Source organism: Ooceraea biroi, chromosome 14 (assembly GCF_003672135.1).
Source record: "Ooceraea biroi isolate clonal line C1 chromosome 14, Obir_v5.4, whole genome shotgun sequence".
Classification (NCBI taxonomy): Eukaryota; Metazoa; Arthropoda; class Insecta; order Hymenoptera; family Formicidae; genus Ooceraea; species Ooceraea biroi.
The window spans coordinates 8,295,865-8,301,735 of NC_039519.1; positions in this window are offsets into that span (position 1 = coordinate 8,295,865).

The following is a 5,871-nucleotide window of genomic DNA, read 5'->3' on the forward strand; positions in this document are numbered from 1 at the left end:
TAATTGCTGAGCACAGAACGTACATTCAGAATGCTATAGGACAAAAAACAAATCCTTTTGAACGAGATCTCAACATGGAAATTATATTTTCTATTTTTTTACTTGTGATTTTCCGTATTATTATTATCACGTCTACTACAGAGAAATAGCATTTCTTTTTTTTCTTTTAATTAATATCGTCAAACGAAAAATAACCTTGCGCGTACTAGATGTTTAGATGATGCAGATTCACAAAAAGAGATGCATTGTTAGTCTAGATCGATTATATTGTTTATTTTCTAGTCGATACATTGATACACCAAGTTTGATGTATCAAATCACGTTCAAACTTTTAACATGGAAACTCCAAAATAATTAAGTTGACTTAAGATAACAAATGATTCTTGTCGTTGACGGTGTTTACAAGAAAAGTTATTACGATTTTGTTTTAAGGATCGCAGTAAAAATTTTAGCACAACAAAATTATGATGCAAACGAAAACTATACAATACATAATTAGAATCCTGGAATAAGAGAACGGAGTGTGCACCTTTTATTATTAAAAAGTATTGGTTAGTATTACTCTTCCTGAAACGTTGACTCTTTTGTCTTAATTTCCAATAGATAAAGAAGCCAAGGTTTAAATAAGACATGGCACAGATTTCAAGTGCCTCGAAATTCTTTCAAAGGATCAGATCGAGTAACGACTGTTTTTAGTAATTCTAAGACTGGAAATGTGCCAGCGTTTAAGCTATGATCAATTTCAATTGCATTTGTAATACTACCTAAACATTTTTTTTTAATGCAATGGAACATTATTAATGATCGCATCGAAGAAATTTTGGGTCGTTTGCAAATTACGTATGGGAATTATTGCAAAAAGTTGTTGCGACTATTTTTGGATCTGGCGCATTTGCGTATAGATTAGACGAAAAACCCAAAAGGTATTTTTTTGTTATAGTCAATCTGCCCCCCACCTCCCTGATAATTTATTTGTTGCTTCAATATTATTGATTTATAAGTAGCGAGGCTTAGGAGAAAACCTTTAAAATAAGAAACGCCTTTATAGCATTAATAGATACTTTTATGGCAAGCAAGAAAAAAATTGCGCTTACGTTTATTTTTTTTAAACGGTTATTTATGAAGTGCTATAAAAGTGAGACTGTGTTAAAAATTATATAATTCTTCGAGGGTACTTTAAACGTAGCGATAGGAGGAAAGAAAATTATCGATAGAAAACCGTTTCTAATTTGGACGGCTGCGAGCTTCTAATGAGTTTTCGAAGTTAATGGATAATATTACTAACCACGATTTTTTTCTTTCAGGCAAGGGCGGCAGTTAAACATATACTTCCTTACACACATTCAGTCATCATTAAATGCGAATATTTTTGTTACCATAAACAAGTTTTGTTCATAAGAATTATAATTTGCGATTATTTTTCTATATCCATTCTTACGGAATTGAATAATATTATATATGTAATTGATTGATGGCTCTGATATCATTAAAATAATCATATTTTTACAGGAATAAATAAGTTAAATAATTTTTTTCAGCCAAAACTGACCAGATTAGTTCATTAAAAAAAAATCCGACAAATAGAGCCCTTAACGTTGTGATATCTCCTCGACTACGAACGAACACGAATGATCTATTTCTTCTACCCAACGAATATAGTTTGAAACCAATTAAAAGATTTGCAGTTGAAAATAGTTTGATCCACATTACAAATCATTATATTGTAATTTTGTCCCATAAAAGTTGATTGTAATGTGGCTGAGCGTGTTAATAATTGGTTGCGAAAGTATTATTAAAGCGTGCATGGTATAAAAAACCAAGAATAAAAAAAATTCCATCTTAAAAAAAACAAAAGAATTGCTATAAATAGGTACGTAAGCAAGCAGTAATTTATTCTTCGACGATTGAAAACCTTTACGTTAAATGCGTTTCAGGTGAAAAAGAATTCTTTGCGCATGTACAGTGAGCCCACAAAATACATCGAACAGGCATATCGCATTGGAGCGATTGTTAAGAAAAATATTGGAATCGGATGGGGTTTTACAGAGTCGTAGAGTCGGCAAGCAGCGGGAGATTGGTTTAGAGATTACGTTCGCATAGCTTGAAGGATGAGCGGAAAAAGGAAAAGGAGAAAGACAAAGACCATCGGACAGAGAGAAAGATCACAAGGGACGGACAAAGAAGGATAGCGATCGTAAGATTCAGACAAGAGGTTAAAGAAAACGAAAGTCCAGCAAGGACAAAGCCTGACAAGAATAGTACAAAGAAAAGAAGGCAACGAAAAAAGCGATGCGCCCGCGGAAGAAAACGGAAAGAGAAAAAGGAAGCCCGGTGGTAGAGAAAGAGAGCGGGGAGATTGAAGAAAGTTGAGGATATAAGTGTAAAAAAGCGAAGAACGATGTAAGTTACACATTAATAGTATCTGATGTTTCTTGGCATTTTTTTTGGCGTCAGTATACAGTCACGGAAATAACGTTCCAGGCAGAAACAAACCCAAAAGAATAAATTTATTTTATTGGGCGTCGTCCGGAAAGTTCGTTTGCCGATTTCGAGAGGAAAATTCAAACAAACATTTTTTTGATGTCGATAAATATTTATTGGACTTATGTGTGCACGTTTTGTTTTCACAACCTTTGTCCATCTCACGCCAACTGGAAGATTCCCATTTCTCCCAGAACGTCTTAGGTTTCTGGCGAAAAATCCTCAAGGTGGTTTTTTATGTCGATCAAAGAGTCGAAGTTTGCCGCTAAGAGAAGTTTTGCAAAACCTAAATAAGATGAAGTCTGAAGGGTGCAATGTCTGCGTGAATACGTGGGTGAGGGGCACATCCCAGCCAAAACTCCAACAATTTTTTGTCGGGTGGTCAAAGAAAACATTAGGTCTGGCATTGTCCTGATGAATCACGACGCCCTCCTATCAGCTAGAATCTGAACGTTTTTCCGGGAATCGCTGAATCTTAATAATTCGTCAAGTTTGCGAAGTCAAGACTTAATCTGCATTTATCGTTTGGTTGTGTGGTAGGATGCTCATAAAATATAGGATTCGCTTTCTCAACCCCACCAGCACAGAGGCATGACTTTTTTGGTATGAAGGCCGCTTTCGGAGGGTTAATGCTGGTTCATTTACGCTTACCCCAGGATCTTTTCGTCTTCTATTGGTCTGTCCGGAAAGTCCGTGCCGATTTCGAAGGAAAATTCAAAGGCAACATTTTTTTATGTCGATAAATATTATTGACTTATTTGTGTGCACCGTTTTGTTTCACAACCTTTGCTCCATCTTTCACGCAACTGAAGATTCCATTTCTCCAGAACTTCTTAGTTTCTCGGCCGAATAAAAACTCCTCAGGTGGTTTTTATGCGATTCAAAGCAGTCGAAGTTCTTGCCGCTAAGAGAATTTTGCAAAGACTAAATAAGTGAAAGTATGAAGTGCAATGGTCTGGTGAATACGTGGGTGAGGCGGCACATCCACAGCCAAACCAGTGAACAATTTTTTGTCGGGTAAGTGTCAAAAAAAACCATTGAGGTCTGCATTGTCCTGATGGAACACGACGCCCTTCCTATCAGGCTATCTGGGACGTGTTTAACTGGAATCGCTGTCTTTAATTCGTCCAGTTGCGAGCTAGCTACTTATCTGCCATTTATCGTTTGGTTGTGTTGGTAGGAAGCTCATTAATATAGGATTCCTTTTCCAACCCCACCAGACACAGAGCATGACTTTTTTGGGATGAAGGCGGCTTTCGGAGTGTTAATGCTGGTTCATTCGTTACCCCAGGATCTGTTTTCGTTCCTATTTGGGTCGTCCGAAAGTCTCGTGCCGATTTCGAGGAAAATTCAAGGCAACATTTTTTTATGTCGATTAAATATTTATTGACTTATGTGTGTGCACCGGCTTTTTGTTTCACAACTTTTGTCCATCTTTCACGCAACTGGAAGATTCCATTCTCCCAGAACTTCTTAGCGTTTTTCTCGGCGAAAAACTCCTCAAGGTGGTTTTATGTCGATCAAAAGAGTCGATAAGTTCTTGCCGCTAGAGAGAGTTTTGCAAAGACCTAAATAAGTGAAAGTTCTGAAGGTTTGCAATGTCTGTTGAATACGTGGGTTGAGGCGGCACATCCCAGCCAAACTCCAACAATTTTTGTCGGGTGGTCAAAGAAACATGAGGGTCTGGCATTGTCCTGATGGAACACGACGCCCTTCCTATCAGCTAATTCTGGACGTTTTTTCTGAATCGCTGTCTTTAATCCGTCCATTTGCCGCAGCAGAGTCAGTCTTAATCTGCCATTTTATTCGTTTGGTTGTGTGGTAGGAGCTCATAATATGGATTCCTTTTCCAACCCCCACCAACACAGAAGCATGACTTTTTTGGATGAAGGACCGGCTTTCGGAGTGGTTAATGCTGGTTCATTTCGCTTGCCCAGATCTTTTTTCGTTCTATTGGTCGTCCGGAAAGTCCGTTGCCGATTTCGAAGGAAAAATGTACAAAGGCAACATTTTTTGATGTCCGATAAATATTTATGACTTATGTGTGCACCGTTTTGTTTCAACAACCTTTGGTCCATCTTTCACGCAACTGCAAGATTCCATTCTCCCAGAAACTTCTTAGTTTCTCGGCGAAAAAAGACTCCTCCAGGTGCGTTTTTTATGGTCGCGATCAAAGAGTCGAAAGGTTCTTGCCGCTAAAAAGAGAATTTTTGCAAAGACCTAAATAAGTGAAAGTCTGAGGTGCAATGTCTGGTGAATACGTGGTGAGGCGGCACATCCAGCCAAACTCCAACAAGTTTTTTGTCGAGTAGTCAAAAGAAACATGAGGTCTGGCATTTCCTGATTGCGAACACGACGCCCCTTTCCTATCAGCTGAATTCTGGACGGTAATTTTCCTGAATCCCGCTGTCTTTAATCGTCCAGTTGCGAGCAGTACTTATCTCATTTCATCGTTTGCGTTGTGTGGTAGTGGAGCTCATTACGATATAGGATTCCTTTCCACCCACACCAGACACAGAGCATGACTTTTTGGATGAAGCCCGCTTCGGAGTATCGGTGAATGCTGGTTCATTTCGCTTACCCCAGGATCTTTATCGTTCTACATTGTTGTAAATGACCATTTTCGTCACCGTCACTAATGCTTCAAAATTGGGTACGTTTCGTTGCGTTGTACAGCCAGTCGCAGATGGAAATGCGATCGTTAAATTTTTTTCGGCCAATTATGCGGAACCCAATACATCATAGCGACTTACGTAACCAAAGGCTTCACTACATGATCAGTCGACACCATGTTTCGATATTTTCAGTATCTCTGCTAATCACGTGTCGTGTAGCGCGGGTTATTCTCGTATCAGTGTCTTGATTTGGTCATCATCAGTAGTAGGGGTCTGCCGCGAAGCGTTCTTGGTCTTTAAGGTTAAAATCTACCAGCTCTGAACTTAGCGAACCACTACGTACGGTTCTTTTCAGCCAAGCGCCTTCTCCGCTAAACGAACGTATTCGTATTGTTGCTACTTATATGCATTTTTTGCCTTTTCCGGGTAATAGAAAAGCATCAAGTGTCTAAAAGTTCTTTGTTTCTTCCAGTCTTCAAAGGTACAAAACTGACACGAATCAATTTATCTGAATAACAACTTTTTTCATAAGATGCGTTGAAATTGCCACCTTTAAGCATATGTATATAAATCGCAAGTTGCTAATAACATTGATATAATTCAGGACATGTTCGAACGCCATCTTATTTTAAAAAATCGCACGGAACTTTCCCGGACGACCCATATTTGATGACTAAATTTCAAGAGAATTACGAGGTGCTTATTTTTGTTCTTTTTATAAAATAAGTTTTCTTTCTCAGAAGGAAGAGGAATGACCATTCCGATTCGAGGAGGA